Source organism: Scyliorhinus canicula, unplaced genomic scaffold, assembly GCF_902713615.1.
Source record: "Scyliorhinus canicula unplaced genomic scaffold, sScyCan1.1, whole genome shotgun sequence".
Classification (NCBI taxonomy): domain Eukaryota; kingdom Metazoa; phylum Chordata; class Chondrichthyes; order Carcharhiniformes; family Scyliorhinidae; genus Scyliorhinus; species Scyliorhinus canicula.
The window spans coordinates 34,182-57,740 of record NW_024056015.1 but is presented as its reverse complement, the minus strand read 5'-3'; the positions used below and the strand labels follow the sequence as shown (position 1 = coordinate 57,740).

Sequence of the window (23,559 nt, the reverse complement as noted above, 5' to 3'; positions counted from 1 at the left end):
TGTGTCTATGTGTGCTCGTGTGTATGTTTGTGGGTGTGTACGTGTGCAGGTACGTGTTTATTCCTGTTTATCTGTCTGTATATTTGTATCAGCTGCCTGTAGCTTTGCCAGTTGTGGGTATTATTGATACCGATGTAGAATATGTTGAACTTTCTGCTTATAAATGTGTTTTCTGTGAGTTGCAAGCTGACATCAGGTGACCGAATGTAAAAATATACAAGGTGCCTCAGGAGAGAACAGTGAAAACACAGGGAGAATTCAATCACCAGTCTGGATTTGGATTATGCAAAATCAGTTATCGCATATGGATAAGAGGAACAAGGGTGCTAAAGAAAATTATGTTGTGTGAATAGATATTTTAAGAATATCTTTAGCATGTTGTCATTTACAATCTTCAGCCAGTAAGCTGCATGCCGTCTTGTAATGTCAGTAACTGAATTCTTAGTGTAGAGACACATCCACTCCCAAATTCCCTGCTTGGGGCGTAGGTAGATAGTGATTTAATAGTCTCTCCCTCTCTGGTCAGCTGAACAAATTATCTTTGGGTTCCCCCTGCTGATGAGGTGGAGATACAGAGAGTTCACTCATCACCTTCCTCCTCTATTGGTCGGGAACGTGGAGGTAAAATTGGTTTATATTGCCCCTCCTCCTCTCTCTATTGGGGAAGTGGGCGTACAGTGCATTAATTTAGGCCCTCTCCCTTTCTTTGTTGGAAGCGGCTGCACAGTGAATTAACTAATGCCCCAGCTCTTTGGTGGGAAAGTGGGGGTACAGTGATAATTAATGCTCCTCCCCCACTCTTTGTTGGGGAGCGGTGATACACTGGATTAACTACTGCCCCCCCCCCCCCCATATGCTTTGGTGAGGAAGTGAGGGGTATAGTGGGTTCACTAAGTCCCCTTCCTCTTTGTTGGGGAGTTGGGGTGCAGGGCATGAGCTAACGTCCATTCCCCACTCTCTATTGGAGAAGTGGGGGTGAAGTGCATTCACTAATGCCCCTCCCCCTCTCTATTTTGGGATGTGGGGGTACAGTGGATTAACTACTGCCCCTTCCCCCTCTCTGTTTTGGGATGTGGGGGTACAGTTGATTACTTTATGCTCCCTCCTCTCTCTTTTGAGGAAGTGGGGGTACAGTGGATTAACTAAAGCCCCTCCTCCTGTCTCTGCTGGGGAAGTGGAGGTACAGTGGATTTACTAATGCCCCTCCTCCTGATTTTGTAGGAGAGGTGGAGATGTAATGGATTCACAATTTCTCTTTCCCCTCTCCTTGATGGGTGATTGTTGGTCCATGTTTCTGTTTGATTCTCAATTCAGTTCCCAGTGGGTGTAATGCAGCAATTTAAAGCTGACATTAATTTTAAATTCACCTGAGGAAGGAGCAGTGCTCCGAAAGCTAGTGTTTGAAACAAACCTGTCAGACTTTAACCTGGTTGTGTAAGACTTCTTACTGTGATCAATTTTAAAGGGATGGACAATGGGAGAAGCAGGAACACCGAGATCTAAATGCGATGGGTTTATGTGTCTGAAATGGGAAAGTGTCCGATTTCTCCTCAGCGGGAGGAAAGTCAATGAAGATATTTTGCTGAATCCTGGAATGAATGAGTTTTACTCTGTCTCTAACCCAGGGTGTATCTGAGCTGGGAGCTCTGGTTGTATCAGACGGGGCTGAGACCTGTAGAAATCCGGGTCTCATTGAACAGATCTAATATCAGCAAAGTGGAAGTGCCATTAATTAAACGGCTGTACATTTAAATCACAATTGGAGGGGAAAAAAACCTTTATTATTTTTATTTTAGTTCGAAATGCAATTGATAGATTCTCATTGACATGAATTAACGGTGTCCATCAGAGCGAGGGAAATGTTCACAAAACTGGGTTTACCGCTGGATTTATCAACCGTTCTGTTGATGATCTTCAAGGGGATGGCTTCATGTCCCACCACACAGGAGTAAGAAGCGCCGCTGGCCCACTCCTCCGCTGCAAAGGATAACAGGCTGTACATGAAGAAGGAGCTATTGCCGTTCTCCGCCATCACCTCGGTGTTCTTGTAGTTCCCGGGATTCACCGGCTTGTCATTGACGGTCCACTTGACGAAGATCTCTCGGGGGGAGAAACCTCTCACTAAGCAGCTGAGGGAGACGAATCTCTGAGCGGAGACGTCTTCAGCCGAGGGCAGGAGGACAGAGACGGACGGTTCCCACGGATTGGGATCTGCAGAAAATGTACAATAAATGTCAATAAAATGGGGAATTCCGGAGACAATGGAACCGCGGGTTAGATGTGAGAGAAATGTGTTTTGTGTTGGATTTTAAAGGTTTCCATTTTCCACTTTGGGATCTGTCCGGGTTCCCAGCTCGGAGCAGAGGTGGACACAATCCTTTTCCCTGAGAACTTACGAATATTGGATTCGAAAGTTTCAGAAAGTGTACAGCAGGGAAACAGGCCATTCGGCCCAACTGTTCTGTGCTGGTGTATAAGCTTCACACTAAACTCCCCCTACCTCACGCCCAGAGGATTGGAAACTGCCAATGTAACACCCTTATTAAAAAGGGAGGGAGACAAAAACAGGTAACTATAGGCCAATGACCTTAACAGCTGGGCATTTAGACATACAGGATATAATTAAGCAGAGTCAGCACGGCTTTGCGAAGGTAAATCATGCTTCACAAATTTATTGCAATTTTTTGAGGTGATAACGAGAAGGCTAGAGAGAGGGAAACCAATAGTTGTAATATACATGAATTTCAAAACTGTGTTTAATAAGTGAATGTGCTATTCCCACGGCTGCAGATACAAAAATAGGTAGAAAGGCAAGTGGTGAGGACATAAAGTCTACAGAGGAACAGAGCCAGCTTACGTTACTGAGTAAAATGTTGGCAGATGGAATATGATGCAGGAAAATGTGAGCTGAGACACTTTGGTCGGAGGAGGAACATAACGAAATATTATTTAGATGGACAAAGACTGGGGAAAGCTGAAGTAACGGGGGAATTGGGGGTTCTCGTGCAGAAACCACATAAAGCAAGTTCTGCAGGTAAGATGGAGACAAATTGAATGTTGGCATTTATTTCAATGGGAATAGAATATAAACATGGGGAAGTCGAGCTCAAATTATACAAGGCATTAGTTAGACTACACTTGATACACTTTGAATAGTTTTGTTGCCCTTATCTGAGGAAGACAGGTTGGTTTTGAAGGCAGTCCAGAGAAGGATCACGAGGTTGACCCCGAGTATGGAGGGATTTTCTTCAGAGGAGAGGTTAAGTAGACATAGAATTTACAGTGCAGAAGGAGGCCACTCGGCCCATCGAGTCTGCACCGGCTCTTGGAAAGAGCACCCTACCCAAGGTTAACACCACCACCCTATCCCCATAACCCAGTAACCCCACCCAACACTAAGGGCAATTTGGACACTAAGGGCAATTTATCATGGCCAATCCACCTAAGCTGCACATCTTACCGACTGTGGGAGGAAACCGGAGCACCCGGAGGAAACCCACGCACACACGGGGAGGATGTGCAGACTCGGCACAGACAGTGACCCAAGCCAGAATCGAACCTGGGACCCTGGAGCTGTGAAGCGCTTGTGCTATCCACAATGCTACCGTGCTGGGTTGTACTTATTGGAGTTTAGAAGAATGAAGGCGACCTAATTGAGACATGAAAGATTCTCCGGGAGCTTCTTAGGATAGACGCTGAGAGGTTGTTTTCCCTTGTAGGAGCGTCTCGGAGCAGTGCAGGATCACAAAGTGAGGGTTCACCCATTTAAGACAGAGATGAGAAGGAATTTCCTCTCTCAGAGGGTCGTGAAGCTGTGGAATTATGTAACGCAGGGGGCTGTAGATTCTGGGTTGTTCAGTATGTTCAAGGTTGAGAGAGGCGCATTTTAAATCAGTAAAGACGGCAAGAGATATGGGGATAAGGCGGGAAAGAGGAGTTGAAGATTATCACATCAGATCAGTCAGGACGTCACTGCAGGCTGGACCGGTGTTGATGGGCCCAGTGGCCTACATCTGCTCCTAAGTCTTATGGTCTGCAGTCTCGTTCCATCTAATCCCAATATCACTGCTTTTAATCCATTGTTCATTCGTCTGCATGTCAATTTCCCCCTTAAACTCTAAGAGCCCAGAGTATTTAGTTAGTGGAATTACCAATCAGAATGGACCATAAATACACTGAATGCTAAATACTGACCGCTGCACTGGCACTAGAAATAGACACAATGACTCACTTATTGCTTCAGTCTCACCGCTCACCTATTTTTTTGTGGATTGAAATTCTTAAAGGAGTTGGCAGGTCCTGATGGCTCGCCACACATTCAAACTCAGCCCCACTCAGCCAGGCTTGTGTCGAGATGTTTAATTTGCCGACCACGCTCTCAGTATCTGCCCCAGGCTGGTCGGCAATCTCTGATTTCAGCGGCTTCTTCGCTTCACTCCAGGACACGTTGACTCCATAAGGAGCATTCGAAATGACGCAGGTTAAGGTTACAGTCGCCTCCAGTAAGACCTGTTCTATTGGAGGTGGCAGGATTGTTACTGAGGCAACAGTGCAAAGGGAAGGATCTGTGATTGAAAACATGAAAATTAACCCAAGTTTCAGCTTCATAATCAGGATAGCATGATTCAGCCTTCACTCTCTAAATGGGAATAAAGCAACTTCAAAATATCAACCCCGACAGACCGCCTTTAATCTTCGATATACAATAGAAAACCAGCGTGTTCTGTGAAAACTATTATAGAATAATAGATCACTACAGTGCAGAAGAGGACCATTCGGCCCATGGAGTCTGCACCGACCCTCGAAAGAGCACTCTATCTTGGGCAATTCCCCCACCCTATCCCTGTAACCTCACAACCCCACCTAATCTTTGGACATTCAGTGACAATGTAGGATGACCAATTCACCTAACCTGCACATATTTGCCTGCGGGAGGAAACCGAAGCACCTGGAGGAAACCCGTGCAGAGACGGCGAGAAGGTGTAAATTCCACAGTCACCCGGCGTCAGTATTGAACCTGATCCCAGGCACAGTGAGGCCTCAATGCTAACCACTATTGTGAAAATCGTTTAGCCCCGGTATTTTAATGAATCAGTATTGCAGCATTCCCAATGCAATACATAATTCCTGACCTCGGGAACGCAGTCATGAATGCTAATTTATAAATAGGTTGGATGAATTTTCCAACACTTTCCCCCGGAGCTGTTATCAGTAAAGGGTTCCTGACACCCACTGCCTCTGAAATATAATTAGCTGTTTCGGAATAAAGCTGATATCAATTCCACCTCACTCACTAAATGATTTCAAAATAGTGGAAGCATTCTTTGCTGTTCTGATAACATCCTGAATGGGGAGCAATCCTAATGCAGCTCTTACATCAGAATGAAACACAAACTACATGGCAGTAAATTAGAAGTTACTCTGTGCTTTGTACTAACTTCAGTAAATTCCTGATTTGGATTAACATCAGAGTGCAGGATGATTTATTGTTTCCTCTGTTTGTGTCTCTTACCAGACGCGGTGATGTTGTGACTTTGGATGACCTCTTGATGAATGACCTGGCAGGTATAGACCGCTTTGCTGAACCATTCCCCAGCGGAGACTGTCAGCCGACTGCTCGCCGAGAAGTTCCCATTCAGTTCACAGGCGGGGGAGGTGACAATTCCTGAACCCATGGCTTGTCCATTCTTCAGCCACTTCACGTTAATTGAGTTTGGACGGAAATTGTTGATTGAACAGACCATGGTAGCAAATTTCTGTCTTGAGATTTCTTCGTTGGAACTCACGGTGAGGAGAACATTTGGATGGATGTCATTTCCACCACCTTCAAAAACACAAGTTAACATTTCTTGCAGAAGATCTTGTAACAAATAAAATGATTTATTATGTTTTAACTGTTTATCTGCAGTCAATATTTTTCGCCAAGAATCAGAACTATGCAGAGTACCATAAACGTATCATAAATAACCAAAGTTGTAAATAAAATAATCAAAGCAGTTCTGTTTGTCACAGGTTCCACAATACTTACATGGCATTTCAATACTCTTGTCTGAGCCGCTGTGTCGAACCTCACAGCTGATTTTGCTGCATCCCCCCTCTGACTCGGTGATGGTTAACTGGCTGCTCAGGGTGTAGGTTCCCTTCTTGTTTCTCACTGACGGGTATTTCTTAACTCCAGTGGTGATCAGCTGCCCATCTTTCTTCCAAGTAAGGCTGGTGATTTCTGGGGAGTAGTCCATCGCCAAACAGCCAACGGTTACGGAGCCGTCGGTGTTGTGTTGCTGGCAGGAGGAGACCAGGCTGTAGAGAGTGGGCGGAGACGGTGTCGCTGGGAGAGAATGGCCGATCCAACATGTTAGACTCTGGTATTCGTGATTTATAAGTAACCAAGCATTTCATAATTTGACTAGTACTAAACTAACATTTCCCGATTTAATCATACATCCACATTGAATCTTCAATCAGTTCTATCGTTGGGATTCACCTACTTTTTGCCCCCTCTTTAGAAACCCACATTTCTTTCTCCATCTCTATCGAAATAAACACATTTTGATGTAATCTGAATGGCGTAACTTTCGTTGGATTGAAAGAGAGGAGCAGAGCGTTTTCCCCATTATTTCAGCCACCATGTAATATAAAATGTGAATGAGGCCATAGTCCCGGAGACTGCTCTCCTTCTGAGAGCTGACTGATGGTGGTTTAACCTGAGGGTCACCACATCTCAGGCGAGGGGTAGGTTGAGAATGGGGGTCTTTATGAATAACCTCAGCCGGTGCAGCAATTGGACCCGCGATGTTGGGATCGCCCCTCATTACAAACCAGCTGCCCAGCTGACTGAGCTGTATACTTCACAATCTAGCTAACTGAGCTGTATACGTCACAATCTAGCTAACTGAGCTGTGTACATCACAAACCAGCTGACTGAGCTGTGTACGTCACAATCCAGCTAACTGAGCTGCCTATGTCACAATCCAGCTACTGAGCTGTGTACGTCACAATCTAGCTAACTGAGCTGTGTTCGTCACAATCCAGCTGACTGAGCTGTGTACGTCACAATCCAGCTAACTGAGCTGTGGACGTCACAATCCATTAACTGAGCTGCGTACGTCACAATTCAGCTAACTGAGCTGTGTACGTCACAATCCAGCGAACTCAGCTGTGTACGTCACAATCCACCTAACTGAGCTGTGTATTTCACAAACCAGCGAACTGAGCTGTGTACGTCACAATCCAGCTAACTGAGCTGTGTACGTCACAATCCAGCTAACTGAGCTGTGGACTCCACAATCCAGCTAACTGAGCTGTGTACGTCACAAGTCAGCTAACTGAGCTGTTTACGTCACAATCCAGCTCACTGAACTGTGTCCGTCACAATCCAGCAAACTGAGCTGTTTACGTCACAATGCAGCTAACTGTGCTGTGTACGTCACAGTCCAGCTAACAGAGCAGTGTACGTCACAATCCAGCTAACTGAGCTGTGTACGCCACATTCCAGCTAACTGAGCTGTATACGTCACAATCCAGCTAACTGAGCTGTTTTAGCCACAATCCAGCTAACTGAGCTGTGCACATCACAAGCCAGCTAACTGAGATGTGTACGTCACAATCCAGCTGACTGAGCTGTGTGCGTCACAATCCAGATAACTGAGCTGTGTACGTCACAATCCAGCTAACTGAGCTGTGTACGTCACAATCCAGCTAACTGAACTGTGTACGGCACAATCCAGCTAACTGAGCTGTGTACGCCACAATCCAGTTAACTGAGCTGTGTACGTCACAAGCCAGCTAACTGAGCTGTTTACGTCACAATCCAGCTAACTGAGCTGTGTACATCACAATCCAGCTACAGAGCTGTGTACGTCAAATCCAGCTAACTGAGCTGTGTACGTCACAATCCAGCTAACTGAGCTGTGTACGTCACAATCCAGCTAACTGAGCTGAGTACGCCACAAGCCAGCTAACTGAGTTGTGTACGTCACAATCCAGCTCACTGAACTGTGTACGTCACAATCCAGCTAACTGAGCTGTTTACGTCACAATGCAGCTAACTGTGCTTTGTACGTCACATTCCAGCTAAGAGAGCTGTGTACGTCACAATCCAGGTAAGTGAGCTGTGTACGTCACAATCCAGCTAACTGAGCTGTGTACGCCACATTCCAGCTAACTGAGCTGTGTACGTCACAAGCCAGCTAACTGAGCTGTGTACATCACAAAGCAGCTAATTGAGCTGTGTACGCCACAATCCAGTTAACTGAGCTGTGTACGTCACAAGCCAGCTAACTGAGCTGTGTACGTCACAATCCAGCTCACTGAGCTGTGTACGTCACAATCCAGTAACTGAGCTGTTTACGTCACAATCCAGCTAACTGAGCTGTGTACATCACAATCCAGCTACAGAGCTGTGTACGTCACAATCCAGCTAACTGAGCTGTGTACGTCACAATCCATTAACTGAGCTGTGCACGCCACAATCCAGCTAACTGTGCTGTGTACGTCACAATCCAGCGAACTCAGCTGTGTACGTCACAATCCAGCTAACTGAGCTGTGTACGTCACAAACCAGCGAACTGAGCTGTGTACGTCACAATCCAGCTAACTAAGCTGTGTACGTCTCAATCCAGCTAACTGAGCTGTGTACGCCACAATCCAGCTAACTGAGCTGTGTACGTCTCAAGCCAGCTAACTGAGCTGTGTACGTCACAATCCAGCTCACTGAGCTGTGTACGTCACAATCCAGCTAACTGAGCTGTTTACGTCACAATGCAGCTAACTGTGCTGTGTACGTCACATTCCAGCTAACAGAGCTGTTTACGTCATAATCCAGCTAACTGAGCTGTGTACGTCACAAGCGAGCTAACTGAGCTGTGTACATCACAAACCAGCTAACTGACTGTGTACGTCACAATCCAGCTAACTGAGCTGTGTACGTCACAATCCAGCTAACTGAGCTGCGTACGTCAAAATCCTGCTAACTGAGCTGTGTACGTCGCAAGCCAGCTAAGTGAGCTGTATACGTCACAAACCAGCTAACTGAGCTGTGTACGTCAAAAACCAGCTAACTGAGCTATGTACGTCACAATCCAGCTAACTGAGCTGTGTACGTCACAATCCAGCTAACTGAGCTGTGTACGTCACAATCCAGCTAACTGAGCTGAGTACGTCACAAACCTGCTAACTGAACTGTGGACGTCACAAACCAGCTAACTGAGCTATGTACGTCACAATCCAGCTAACTGAGCTGTGCACGTCACAATCCAGCTAACTGAGCTGTGTACGTCACAAGCCAGCGAACTGTGCTGTGTACGTCACAATCAGCAGCACTTTGTGATAAAGAAGTTGTCTCTTCATTTGTATCTTTGCAGTTTTGGGAAATTCCCTTTGTTCAAACTGACTGATGCCCCCTCCTCTCTCCAGCTCACTACCCCCACCCCCAAAACCACAGAATAGTGACTTTGCTTGAAAAATACCTTCGGAATGCACATTTATATAATTACAACAAAACTCTATATTTAAGTAAGAGCAACATTCTCTATTTTCGGATCATGCACATTAACAGTGGGAGGCGGCCATTCGGCCCGTCGAGCCTACTCCCTCATTCAGTAAGATCCTGGCTGTGCTGATTGTGGCGTTAACTCCACATTCCGCCTGTCACTGAGACCGGGTTGTTTGCAATCCCCCCGCACCCCGCCCCGCGCTCTCTGAGCGTTCCCTCATCTCTCTGCGCTGAGCGCTGTATTTTGCCCAGTTCTTTGGGCTTTTCCCGGTTCCTAGCACTTTCTGCGGGCCCTTTGAGCCTTTCGCCAGCACTGTGCACTTAACCCCGATCCTTATCGCTTATCGCCCACTCCATAGACTTTCTTCCGTCTGTCCTCACTTCACCCGGCTCCCAGCACTTCCACCGGCTCTCTGCAACTTCCCCAGGCTCTCTGCACCTTTCCTGTGGCCCGCTGCACCTTCCCCCGGCTCCCAGCACTTCCTCCGGCTCTCTGCACTTCCCCCTGCACTCTGCACCTTTCCTGCGGCTCGCTGCACCTTTCCCGGCTCTCTGCACTCCCCCCCCCCCCCAGCTCTCTGCAAACCCCCTCTGCACTTCTTCGGGGTCCCTACACTTCCCCCGGCTCTCTGCTCCTTCCCCCGGCGCTCTGCTCCTTCCCCCTGCTCTCTGCACTTTCCTCCGGCTCTCTGCTCCTTCCCCCTGCTCTCTGCACTTTCCTCCGCCTCTCTGCTCCTTCCCCGGCTCTCTGCTCCTTCCCCCAGCTCTCTGCACCTTCCTCCAGCTCTCTGCACCTTCCCTCGGCTCTCTGCTCCTTCCCCCGGCTCTCTGCCCCTTCTCCCGGCTCTCTGCTCCATCCCCCGGCTCTCTGCCCCTTCCCCGGATCTCTGCTCCTTCCCCCAGCGCTCTGCACCTTCCTCCCGCTCTCTGCTCTTTCCCCCGGCTGCCTGCACCTTCCCCCGGCTCTCTGCCCCTTCCCCCGGCTCTCTGCACTTTCCTCCGGCTCTCTGCTCCTTCCCCCGGCTCTCTGCTCCTTCCCCCGGCTCTCTGCACCTTCCTCCGGCTCTCTGCACCTTCCCGCGGCTCTCTGCTCCTTCCCCCGGCTCTCTGCCCCTTCTCCCGGCTCTCTGCTCCTTCCCCCGGCTCTCTGCCCCTTCCCCGGCTCTCTGTCCCTTCCCCCGGCTCTCTGCACTTCCCCCGGCTCTCTGCCCTTCCCCCGGCTCTCTGCCCCTTCCACCGGCTCTCTGCTCCTTCCCCGGCTCTCTGCACTTCCCCCGGCTCTCTGCCCTTCCCCTGGCTCTCTGCTCCTTCCCCGGCTCTCTGCTCCTTTCCCCGGCACTCTGCACCTACCCCCGACTCTCTGCTCCTTCCCCCGGCCCTCTGCTCCATCCCGCGGCTCTCTGTCCTTTCCCCCGGCTCTCTGCCCCTTCCCCCGGCTCTCTGCCCCTTCCCCCGGCTCTCTGTTCCTTCCCCCGTCATTGAGAATTAGTGGGTGTGTGTGTGAGGGGGTGGGGGGGGGGGGTGGGGGGGTGAGTGAGGGTGAATTAGGGTGCGTGAATGAGAGTGAGAGAGCGAGTGTGGGTGAGTGGGAGTGAGTGTGGGTGAGGGAGTAAATGAGGGTGAGTGATAGTGGGCGATGGAGAGTAGGTGCGTCCGGTGTGTGAGTGAGGAAGTATGAGAGAAGGCGAATGAAAGAGGGTGGGTGCAAGTCTTTGTAAGTGAGGGTGAATGAGTGAGGCTATGTGAATGAGGGTGAAATGCAACAGGGTAGGCGTGTGAGGGAGGACGGGAGAGTGATGATGAGTTAGAGGGTGAGTGAGTGTGGGTGAGGTAGGGTGAGTGATGGTAGTTGAATGAGGATGAGTGAGAATGTGTGAGTGAGTGTGGGTTACTGAATCAGGGTGTGTGAGATTGAGTGAGGGTGGGTGGGAGAGTGAGGGTGGGTGGGAGAGTGAGGGTGGGTGAGTAAGGGTGTGTCAGGGAGGGTGGGTGAGTGAGAGTGTGTCAGGGAAGGTGGGTCAGTGAGAGTGTGTCAGGGAGGGTGGGTGAGTGAGAGAGTGCCAGGGAGGGTGGGTGAGAGAGAGTGTGTCAGGGAGGGTGGGAGTGTGTCAGGGTGGTGAGTGATGGTGTGTCAGGTAGGGTGGGTGAGTGAGGGTGGGTGAGTGAGAGTGTGTCGGAGGGTGGGTGAGTGATTGTGTGTCAGGGTGGGTGAGTGAGAGTGTGTCGGAGGGTGGGTGAGCGAGAGTGTGTCAGGGTGGGTGAGTGAGGGTGTGTCAGAGGGTGGGTGAGTGAGAGTGTAACAGGGAGGGTGGGTGAGTGTGTCAGGGAGGGTGGGTGAGTGTCACCGAGGGTGGGTGAGTGAGAGTGTGTCAGGGAGGGTGTGTGAGTGTGTCAGGGCGGGTGGGTGAGTGTCACCGAGGGTGGGTGAGTGAGAGTGTGTCAGGGAGGGTGGATGAGTGAGAGTGTGTCAGGGAGGGTGGGTGAGTTAGAGAGTGTCAGGGAGGGTGGGTGAGAGAGAGTGTGTCAGGGAGGGTGGGAGTGTGAGGATGAGTGAGTGAGGGTGGGTGAGTGAGGGTGGGTGAGTGAGAGTGTGTCAGGGAGGGTGGGTGAGTGAGGGTGAGTGAGTGAGAGTGAGTCAGGGAGGGTGGGTGAGTGAGAGTGTGTCAGGGAGGGTGGGTGAGTGTGTGCATGTCAGGGAGGGTGGGTGAGAGAGAGTGTGTCAGGGAGGGTGGATGAGTGAGAATGTTTCAGGGAGGGTGGGTGAGAGAGAGTGTGTCAGGGAGGGTGTGTGAGAGAGTGTGTCAGGGAGGGTGGGTGAGTGAGCGTGGGAAGCGTGAGTATGCTTGAGTGAGTGTTCAAGAGTGGGGGTGGGTGTGACAGTAGATCGGGGGGGGTGAGTGAGGGTGGGTAAATGAGGGTGGGAGTGTGGGGATAGTTGAGTGAGGGTAGGTGAGTGAGCGTGAGTGAATGAGGGTAGGTGAGTGAGGATGGATGGAATGGTAGGTGAGTGAGGCTGAGTGAATGAGGGTGGGTGAGTGAGGATGAATGGAATGGTAGGTGAGTGAGACTGAGTGAATGAGGATAGGCGAGTGAGTGTGGATGAGAGGGTAGCTGAGTGAGGGTGGGCGTGAGGGTAGATGAGTGAGGGTGGGTGTGAGGGTGGGTGAGTGAAGGTGGGTGTGAGGGTAGGTGAGTGAGGGTGGGTGAGTGAGAGTGTGTCAGGGAGGATGGGTGAGTGATGGTATGGCAGGGAGGGTGGGTGAGTGAGGGTGGGTGAGTGAGTGTGTCAGGGAGGGTGGGTGGGTGAGAGTGTGTCAGGGAGTGTGGATGAGTGAGAGTGTGTCAGGGAGGGTGGGTGAGTGAGTGTGTCAGGGAGGGTGGCTGAGTGAGAGTGTGTCAGGGAGGGTGGGTGAGTGAGGGTGAGTGAGTGTCAGGGTGGGTGAGTGAGAGTGTGTCAGGGTGGGTGGGTGAGTGAGAGTGTGCCAGGGAGGGTGGGTGAGTGAGAGTGAGGCAGGGAGGGTGGGTGAGTGAGAGTGTGCCAGGGAGGGTGGGTGAGTGAGAGTGAGGCAGGGAGGGTGGGTGAGTGAGAGTGTGTCAGGGAGGGTGGGTGAGTGAGAGTGTGTCAGGGAGGGTGGGATGAGTGAGAGTGTGTCAGGGAGGGTGGGTGAGAGAGAGTGTGTCAGGGAGGGTGAGTGAGTGAGAGTGTGTCAGGGAGGGTAGGTGAGTGAGCGTGGGAAGTGTGAGTATGCTTGAGTGAGTGTTCAAGAGTGGGGGTGGGTGTGACAGTAGATGGGGGGAGTGAGGGTGGGTAAATGAGGGTGGGAGTGTGAGGATAGTTGAGTGAGGGTAGGTGAGTGAGGTTGAGTGAAAGAGGGTGGGTGAGTGAGGATGAATGGAATGGTAGGTGAGTGAGACTGAGTGAATGAGGATAGGTGAGTGAGTGTGGATGAGAGGGTAGCTGAGTGAGGGTGGGTGTGAGGGTAGGTGAGTGAGGGTGGGTGTGAGGATAGAGGAGTGAGGGTCAATCAGTGACTGTGAGTATGGTGAGTGAGTGAGGGTAAGCGAATGAGTGAAGATAGGTGAGTGAGTGCACATGTGTGAGTGATCATTCTCGGGTGTTCCCAGCCCATTAGGACGATGTTTATCTGGATGATTTTCAGCTCAGGCTCAGCTTTCTGTTGCCTGTTGTCCACAGCCGAGCTGAGGGCTCTTCCATTCGGCTCCACCACCCCCACCTCCTCCTCTTCCTCACCATCGATCCTGTCCTGATTCTCCACATTGATCAGCTTTGATACACCGGCTGTGTACAGTCAGACAGCAGTGTAGATCACTGGGCAGCTGCTTTAATACTGTCAGTAACACCGGCTGTGTACAGTCAGACAGCAGTGTAGATCACTGGGCAGCTGCTTTAATACTTTCAGCAACACCGGCTGTGTACAGTCAGACAGCAGTGTAGATCACTGGGCAGCTGCTTTAATACTGTCAGTAACACGGGCTGTGTACAGTCAAACAGCAGTGTAGATCACTGGGCAGCTGCTTTAATACTGTCAGTAACACTAGCTGTGTACAGTCAAACAGCAGTGTAGATCACTGGGCAGCTGCTTTAATACTTTCAGTAACACTGGCTGTGTACAGTCAGACAGCAGTGTAGATCACTGGGCAGCTGCTTTAATGCCGATGTAATTTCGTTTTCCACAAATAATTTAGAACTGGGACAATGATCATTCCTGCAACTTAATGGATTTTCATTTTGCAAATGGGATTTTTCTGCCTGTAAAATTCTTGCCATATTGTATCACGGACAGTGTGTTCTGGTTATTCATTCTTGTGATGTCGGCGTCTCTGGCTGGGCCAGCATTTATTTTCCATCCCTCACTGCCTTTGAGAAGGTGGCGAGCTTCCTTCTTTAACCAGTGCAGTCCATGTGGTGTTTCCCCGAGTCAGTTACATGGTTTTGAACCAGCGGCACTGAAGGAACGGTGATATATTTTATAGTCATGATGCTGAGTGACTTGGAGTTGAGCTTCCAGTTGGTGGTGTTCCCATGTGTCTGCTGTCCTTGTCCAGATGGCCGCTGCCAGGGGTTTGGAAGGTGCTGCCTAAGGAGACATGATGAGTTTCTGCAGCGGATCTTTAGATGGTGGACAGGCTTTGGGGAGTCAGGAGATGAGTTTTTCACCGCAGGATTCCTCACCTTTGATCTGTTCTTCTGGCCTCAAAATTTATATGACTCATCCAGATCACTTTCTGGTTCATGGTAACCCCCAGGAGGTTTCGAGTGGGGATTCAATTATGGTAATGCCAGTGAATGTCAAGGGGCGGTGGTTAGATCCGTTCTTAATGGAGACAGAGAGTATGTAAGAGAATGAGAGAGTGAGGTAGTGCGTCTGGGTGACCGAATGTGTGTGTGAGAGAGAGGCTGTGTGTTTTTGAAGAGCTATTGTGTATGTGAGAGTGTCTGTGAGAGAGAGTGCCTGTATGTTTGAGGAATACTCCGCGTTTGTGGGAGAGAGGGAGTGTGTGAGGGAGAAACAGTGTGTGGATGAGAGAATACTTAGAATGTCCAATGTCACTCTGAAACACAGGGGAACGAATCATTCAAACTGCTCGATTCTAATTGATAAATGGTCAACTTACCACAATAAGAATTCAATAACCTCTTTGAAATGAAACTGATATTAATTTCAAACTCCCTTCGCCTTTCAGCTATTTCTCCTGCCTGTCTGAACTGGGCACAATGTATTATCACGGAGAATGATCACATTAACTATAACAGATTGAGAGGAGTTTAATGTCCGTGACAGAGATCCAGTGTTTGCTAAGAAATAAACAAACCAGGAAACATTCATATTGGAAACCGATGACCTGATTTGATGCAATTTTCTAATTAAATACAATCAATAAAACAATCGAGGCGGGCCACCTCTTCAACCTGAGTAAATAAATGTATTATTTTCTAAATTATTTTCAGTACAATTAAACATTCTCCAATAGCTTTGATATGGCACGCCAGTGTACTACTCAATTGTAGGAATTAATTTATGTTGAATTAGTTAGTACTAATGTCACGTTGCAAGTTATTGCCAATTGTCAATTAGTTGACCTGTCAGCTGATTTGTACTGTTTAATATAAATAATAAAAAATGGTTCTCTGTCATTCGAAACCTGCTCCTGCCTGAAATTTGCTAAATAATTTGGATTTAATTAAATATTAAACTTCAAATTATCGGATGGAATAATTCAGACATGTGTAATATATCATCTGTTTGTTAAAGCAGTACTCCCAAATTGCTAAACTGTTGTAACTCGAAACTACATCTCTAACAATAAATTCCTTGGTAGTTTGTGATCAATAAAAGTGTTTCCGCGATTTAATCATTCAGGCAATTCGATTAACTTTTTATTATTGAAAATATTGCTTAAAGAAAGGAGATCCAAATTAATGAGTGCAAAACTTAGTGAAAACTACTCAGTCAGATCCTCTACATCACTGAAACATAATGAGAAAATGATGGCGAAATGTTCTTGTTCAATTTATGATTTAATAAGAAATAAGCTTGAGGCTCAGATATAATCTATTCTTCTGTTGTATAATTTGTTTTATTTCTATAATGTTATATTGTGTACAGCACATCTATGCGAGATAGGACGTTATTATTTTTTGCAAAGCTAATATTTTCCTTTTGTAATTAAATTAATCTCTTTGCATTTCAAGCTTTTACTGCGTCTCCAGCAATGAGCAGCATGAACATTCCTACAATTCAGATACAATCATAAGAACAATTCCTGCACTGTCAGCGACTTCCACCTCTGAGAAACTCTTTATGATTAGATTAGAGACAATGACAAATGACGCTGAAGAGATAATATTCGAGCTTCTGCACATAAATAATACATAAATTGCCAAACTGCAATATAAAACTCCTATTTAAGTAACTGCAAACGTAATCAGAGAAATAAAAAATAATTCAAATATATCTTGTGTAACTGAACAGTGCTGTAGAATCAGTATGTTATTATTAAAACAGTTTCATAAATAATCACAAAATATTCCCAGCCCAGAAAATTTTCCGGCCATGCTAATGGTGTGCAGAGCACAGCAGAATTGTGGAAGGCGATTGATCATTAGTGATATTAATAGGAAAACATATTTGGATAATATGGTTATAACACCGCATTATAATTGTTTAAGCTACATTAATTTTACTCACTAATTTGCAAACGTTTTAATTAAATAGTTTCAGATTGCAGTAACGAATTGTGTTCTTAATGACGACATGATTTAATTTAATCAGTCACCATTAGGTAAAATTTTAAAATGTCTCTCAAATCTTTAATTCCTTTCTTTATTTTCGAAACCTGCCGCGTTTACTCCCTACCATTGTGCTTCAAGGAGATTCAAACGCCCAAACCTTTCTACATTTAACCAGAAAACGTGTAACTGCTCAATGTCACCCAGTTTGAACAATGCAGAAACAACGAAGAAACAGAAAACCGCTTCACAAATTGTACTTATTCAAAGTCACACAGACACACTATCTCCTCAGCAGGAAAACACCAAAACTCATCGCCAGGACTGAACGTTTCATTGAGAAGCAGCTAAATTCTATATTCAACAGAATCAAACGTAACATTTCAAAAACATCGAATATCGAATCCAGCACACCAGTTCGCCACCACATGTATGAATTATCAAACTAACTAGAAATACAGGATAACAGTAATAGCATTGTGAGTATGTGGGGTATGTCCAAATATTTTTGAAACTTTACCACATTTTATTCATGTTGGGCCATATTTCAAACGCATTTAAACAGTTGACAGGAGACATAAAAGCTGCATCCATCAATCCCACCAAGATGGAACAATGAAGAAAAGCCTGGCTGTGATTGCAGTCACAAATTATGTTCGGATACAACATTTTAAACTGTGGTTTAATCTGCAATCATCGCTTTTTTAAAACTCTAAAACCATGACTGTTTTCTGCCTACAATCGCGTGTCAAGCAGTTTCAAACACGTGTATTGTTTTCATTCAATTACAAAACATGGAACCGCTCAATATCAACGAGTTTAAAGAACATCGAAACGCCAGAACCGTTTCACAAACTTTACTCATTCAAAATCACCCAGACAGAATTTCCTGAGCAGAAATACACCAAATGACATCAACGACGGGCTGAAATTCGCCTCTTGCAGAACCATCTCAATTCTACAAACGCTTTCAACAGAATCAAACAGCATTTCAAGAAAATCTCAATCTAGAACCCACCAAATCCGCCTTTCAGCAAGTGAATGAACAATTATAACAAACAAAAATATGGAAGAATATCATCAGCATTGTCAATAAGCGGGAAGTGTTCAATAAATTGACAGAGATGCTTCAGCATATTTTGTTAATATTGGGCAGATTTCTAACACTTGTACAGGAGGTGGTAAAACCTGCAGCCACCAGATATCACCGAGATTAAACATTGCAGAAATACAAACTGTTTAACAGACGTTCGGTATTAAAGTACTCAGCCACACGGTATCCTCAGCAATTAAACATCAAATCATAACAACCAGGGACTGAATGCCTCGGCGGCTTCTTTTATCAAAAGGCAGAGAAATTCCTTTTTCAGCAGAATCACATGAAACATTACAACAAAATCTCAATAAAGAATCCAGCAAACCCGCAATTCAGTGAACGAATGCATAGTCAAAATAGAAAAAAATAAATGAAATAAAGACTCAAGTAAAACAGTTCATAAATAATGGAACAGTTCTTACCTGCAGTCACCGTCACCATGGTCCCCTGTCCCCAGTAGCCCAGATAGTCACAGTGTCACATTCCCTGGACTGCACCATACAATAACCGCACCTGCACAAAATAGACAGAAATCCATCATTATTTTAAATATTCACAATCCAGCGGCAAAGTAAACAGGTAATGAATTTTCATTAAATTATAATTGTATTTGTGGATGTCCCTTGCTGTTCTGAAATGACCCCAATGTTTTATATTTCAGAGTAACACAGGAACATGTTATTGAAATCACTAACAAATGAGTGAATAATTATCACAGATTTTTCAAATTAATTCTTATTATTTAGGCAGTGCTGGACATGAATAATACTTCACGCAAATAAAGTTGGATTGTAAAAGCGAGCACTGAGCCAGCCTCAGTGAATTAGTGCTGAGGGGCTTTTTGTATTGACAGTAACTGCTGTGCCAGTTATCACAGTGAGACACAGCGTGTCAAATACTGCGGCAGACTGTTAACTGTAAAATACAGAGATTTGATTTCACTGCTCTCCCAAAAAACTAACTCTCTCTCTTCCAAGAGCGAATGGGTGAGTTATTTCAGCTTGTCCGTGTCATTAAATTTATAAAGAAGATCGGAACACCTTTAAACCCTCTGGGCAGATTTAGTGAGTCGGTCGACAGTGATAAAGTGGAAGATTTTTATACCTTTTTGCAAACTAATATTACTTCCAAACTTTGTTTTATTTAAAACTCATTTACATTGACGATCCTGCTGTAGCGCTGATCACCAATTTGAACAAACTCTATCACTGAGGTTTTTGTATGAGGATGTCGCTGTGCACAGCACTGTGCACAGCACTGTGACCCACGTGTCTTGCACAGTAATAGATTGCGGTGTCTTCGGTCTTCAGGTTCGTCATGGCCAAAGAGAAGATGTTGTTTGAAATGTCTTTGGACGCAGTGAATCGATCTTTAATGGCTGGGGCGTAGCTGTTGTCTGATGAACTGTAGTACCAAACCAGCCACTCCAGCCCCTGTCCGGGAACCTGGCGGACCCAGTGCGTGCTGTAGCTGCCGAGATCGAAGCCGCTGGTTTTACAGGTCAGTGTCAGGGAGCCTCCGGGACGCCCGGTCTCTGCCTCTGGCTGAGTCAACACAACATCCGACTGGACAACTGTAAAAATATATCAAAAGGCCCGAGGATTAATGCTGGTGAAATGATTGGTGACTCTGGAACATTCCAGAGAGACTAACACTGAGACAGTAACAGTGAGAGACTTGGACAATAAAAACTACTCACGGGATAAGAAAGTCAGCAACAAACTGAGAGAAATGGCCCACCTCATCCTTCTGGTCATTTGGGGGAAATGGTTGTGTCAGGAACTCAGTGAACAAACCAGCTCCCGGACTGTTGGATTCGGGTCCCAGTGAGCGGCATTTAAATACCCGGCAGAAGGGGGCGGCTTTCCAGGCGCCGCCTGTTGATTCCCTGGTGGAGGCGGCGACTGGATCCACGTCCCACCTTCCACACCCCCAACTGAATGGACCCAGAGATTTACTATAGGTTATTGTTAATATAGACAGTTATCTGTATCGGGATATTTGTTTAGCTGAATGGGTTCATTGCAATGTTTTCATTGGTTCTAATGACGAAATTACAATTACGCATCTGGTCATAAAAACGTATTCCATTGTAAAATTAGTCCCTTTATTTCTACATTCCAACATAAGGGAATGAACATAAACATATTAAATTATATTGTTAGGTAATAAATCGGCTGTCAGATTTGCAACACTCTGGGATTGTATCCCATTACCGCAAAAAACTATCATTTATCAGATGAATTGTTAACGATTTAAGTAACTAAATGCGGGAATGAACAAAGGGATTCCATCTCCATTGTGGGTGGCTATCACTGTACAATATGGGTCTCTAGACAAGAGAGACCCCTAACATTACACAATGTTACAGTCCTGTGAACATTAGCGGTAAAATAAGCCGCTTGCCTGATAATTCAGCAGTGAGTTGACAGAGAAACATAAAATTGACAATAACATTTGACAGAGAAGTTAATGAATCAAAACGGACAGGACGATGAGCAAAGTTATCCTTCAGCATCCAAATCATTGCCGCTAATCTTATTGGCCACCGGGTGTGTAACATTCACTGGAACACAAGAATATGTGAATAGAGTGCCTGGAGTTATTAAACTGGGGAGAAAAATATTTTTTTTAAAGTATTCTGCAAATCAATATTTGGGCGTACTGTTCTATATTCTAAGACATCAGGACTTTGCGGCATAGAACAGTACAGCACAGAACAGGCCCTTCGGCCCTCGATGTTGTGCCGAGCAATGATCACCCTACTCAAACCCATGTATCCACCCTATACCCGTAACCCAACAACCCCCCTTAACCTTACTTTTTATGACACTACGGGCAATTTTAGCATGGCCAATCCACCTAACCCGCACATCTTTGGACTGTGGGAGGAAACACACGCACACACGGGGAGGACGTGCAGACTCCGCACAGACAGTGACCCAGCCGGGAACCGAACCTGGGATCCTGGAGCTGTGAAGCATTTATGCTAACCACCATGCTACCCTGCTGTTTGAGCTCAGCTTCTCAAAGCAAACCCAATGTGAATAAATCCCGTCGAAAGAAATCATGTTGCTTGACCAACGGAAAACTTCCTCGAAGGGCTCGTCTGGGATTTGAACCCGCGAACTCTCGCAAATTCCGACAGCGACACACCCAAAGTGAGAATCATACTCCTAGACCAACGAGCCTCTCGTTGGCATATTACATAATATCACAGGAATAAATGTTTTATTCTCCACTAAAGCAGGTCATGAACTGGTCATTTCTCCACTCATTGGCAGCAATAAGAGGGACTGTTAAATAATGGAAATCAGCACAAATTAAACTGTACAGAACACGGTGCTGATCAGGTATAAGAGACGCCTCCGTTTAAATGAGGTCAACAACTTGGAAAATATTCCAGGAATTCCGGCGGGTTTTGAGCACTTTCATGATTTTCTTTTAACTCAATTTATATTTTTTGCAATTCCCCTCATCTTATTGGGCTTGTGGATTGGGTCCATCAACACCACTCACTCTCACTTCATTAGGTTCTTCACAAACGGACTTTAATGACTAGAGTGACCTTTACTCGGAACGTATATAAATTAAATAGCACGAGTCAATTTACTATTTTCGGATCATGTTTAATCTAAGAGTGAACAGAACATTCACTGAATATATTTATTTAAATGGAACACCATTTCAAAGTTTACTTCATGTGCGACTGAAACATTTATTGTTTGAATGGATAAATCCCATTTAATCCATTCATATTCAGGTTAATCTGCCCCACACAGTATTTGGCAGCAATCCAGCCACCTGCAGTCAGGGAGGCTCGAATGTTCAATGTTGTTTACAGGAAGCATCTGGATTTTTTTTTCAGAGATCTGTTGGCTCAGTACTGACCGCTTGGCTGCAAGCCAACTTCAAACTCTTAACATTGTCAATGAGGACTATTTATAAACAAATCTACCCAGCAACAGTACTGGAGATCATTTTATGTTTTAAATTGTGAACCTATTTGTACTGTTCTCATCTCTATGGAAAGGATTTGTAGCCCCTCTTAGCAGCAATATCCCGCTGGAGGATCTCTCCCACATCTCATAACATTGTGATGACGGCTAGAAATGCAACCAGACTATCAGACAGAGGGTCCATTTGTAACAGACCAACATATATATTCATGTTTTCCCCCTATATACTTTTATGGATTGTGGGACTCAATGACAAGACCCTGCCCCTAATTACTATTGAACTGAGTGGTTTGCTTTGCCAGTTCAGAATGAACGAAAGAGTCAGACATGTTGCTGTCCGACTGGAGCCTGATGTAGGTGAAGCCAGGGAGGGATGACAGATTTCCTTCATTGGTGAAACAGAGCGGATTTCATGTAATATGCATTCCAGATTTATTAAGTGGAATCAAATTCCCCCTCCGACTATGGTAGGATTTGTACCCGAGCATTTGTACCCGGGCATTTTTATTACTGGCCCAATAACATTAATACTGCATCACCATCCCCCCAAAATATAAAGGGATCACTGATTTGATGTAGAGGTGAGTGTTAGTTGGATGCCTGAATATTGTGATTGAGGAATCAGTGAATGGAGTTGATGGATGGATGGATAGATGGCCCTGAAATATGCTGTTCTACATTCTCAGTTTTGCGCTTGATGATTTCACAAATTAAAGTTGTTCCTTTATAATTTGTACCGCCTGATACATTCGGGCGCTGAAGCCTTTCTGGGTGAATTCCCTCCACAGACTATCGTGAAGTAACGAGCTAGACGTCACTAAGAGGAAACTGGAGATATTCCTGCGGTGCTGGTGATTCTTCTCTGTTGATGGCGAACCGTCATCTCAAAGACCGAAAGCAGGAAGGTGATTACATTGAGGAGGGACGGCTGTAATATTTGGAACATGTGGCCATTTCGTGTACAATACGTCACTCAAGATATCCTCACCCAAATTAATGAAGACACCAGACTAAAAACATATTAATGTGAAAACAGAAATAGTGTGAAACTCAGTGGACAGCTGTAAATGTTGAATTACTTTCCAGAACAGTGTAATAACAACTTGGGAAGTAAAGATTCATGAACGTCACATTAGGTAAAGGCATTTTTATTTCTACCGGCACTTAAAAAATCATCTCACCCTCCAGTCTGGCGATTCTGTGTGACGATGAGGAGATTACTGACCAATGCAGCGCAGAGGCTGCTGGGAAGCTGCATAGAACATAGAACAGTACAGCACAGAACAGGCCCTTCGGCCCTCGATGTTGTGCCGAGCAATGATCACCCTACTCAAACCCACGTATCCACCCTATGCCCGTAACCCAACAACCCCCCCCCCTTTAACCTTACTTTTTAGGACACTACGGGCAATTTAGCATGGCCAATCCACCTAACCCGCACATCTTTGGACTGTGGGAGAAAACCAGAGCACCCGGAGAAAACCCACGCGGAGGACGTGCAGACTCCGCATAGACAGTGACCCAGCTGGGAATCGAACCTGGGACCCTGGAGCTGTGAAGCATTTATGCTAACCACCATGCTACCGTGCTGCCCCTATATGCTGCAGATAACCCTCGGTCTGGTATAATTCCATTTCACATTGAATTCTGATGCAATGTGACTTATTTGTGACAGAATAGTCAATGCTCTCTCAATTACGTTTAATCTCAATAAATTATGTTAAACATACAAGAAAAGAATTAGGAGCAGAAATAGGCA

At 46.1% G+C, this 23,559-nt stretch overlaps 1 pseudogene; it reads right to left on the bottom strand.

Moving 5' to 3' along the window:
• Positions 1-1,773: 1,773 nt before the first annotated feature.
• LOC119961606 lies at positions 1,774-19,763 on the bottom strand (annotated as a pseudogene).
• Positions 19,764-23,559: the final 3,796 nt, after the last annotated feature.